At 60.2% G+C, this 482-nt stretch overlaps 1 protein-coding gene across 1 annotated transcript in view; it reads right to left on the bottom strand.

Moving 5' to 3' along the window:
* NUDT16L1 (nudix (nucleoside diphosphate linked moiety X)-type motif 16-like 1) overlaps positions 1-482 on the bottom strand; it is a 2,344-nt gene that overhangs the window by 623 nt on the left and 1,239 nt on the right. The gene's annotated exons all lie outside the window — the stretch shown is intronic.

The raw sequence follows: 482 nt of genomic DNA, 5'->3' as shown, positions 1-482 counted from the left end.
GCTGCAGGGAAGGGACACCTCCTGCGTCTACCCCGGACCTGCAGCCAGGACCAAAGAACACACGGCTTCCCTGTCCCTCCAGCAGCTCCTCTCACCTGGGCCCCACGGCCCTGCCTGTCCACAGGGACCAGACCCAAGGAGGTACAGCTGCTCTGAAAACTCACAAGTAAAGCTAACAACCAGAATTCACAGTGTCACCTCCTAGCTCAGGCTAGGGGTGGCTCAGGGCAGGATGCAGGAAAAAGTCAACCCAGCGGTAGCCTCCTCAAGAACAAAAGTGCCCTGAGAACAAACCAGCTTCTCCAGGGCCCTGTGCATGCACCCATGGGCGGTCAGACAGCCCCTGGGCTCCCCCCCAGTCCACAGTGAGATGTGTGGAGTGAGCCTCAGCATGGGTGTGCCCAGGCCACCCCCCAGTAACTGCTCAGGGCATTGGAAGTGACAAGATGCCCACTTCCCCAGTCAGGTGGGGCAAACGTAGC

The sequence above is a fragment of the Bison bison genome, unplaced genomic scaffold (genome assembly GCF_000754665.1).
Source record: "Bison bison bison isolate TAMUID 2011002044 unplaced genomic scaffold, Bison_UMD1.0 scf7180017864144, whole genome shotgun sequence".
NCBI classification, from domain to species: Eukaryota; Metazoa; Chordata; class Mammalia; order Artiodactyla; family Bovidae; genus Bison; species Bison bison.
This window is presented reverse-complemented; position numbering and strand designations above follow the sequence as displayed.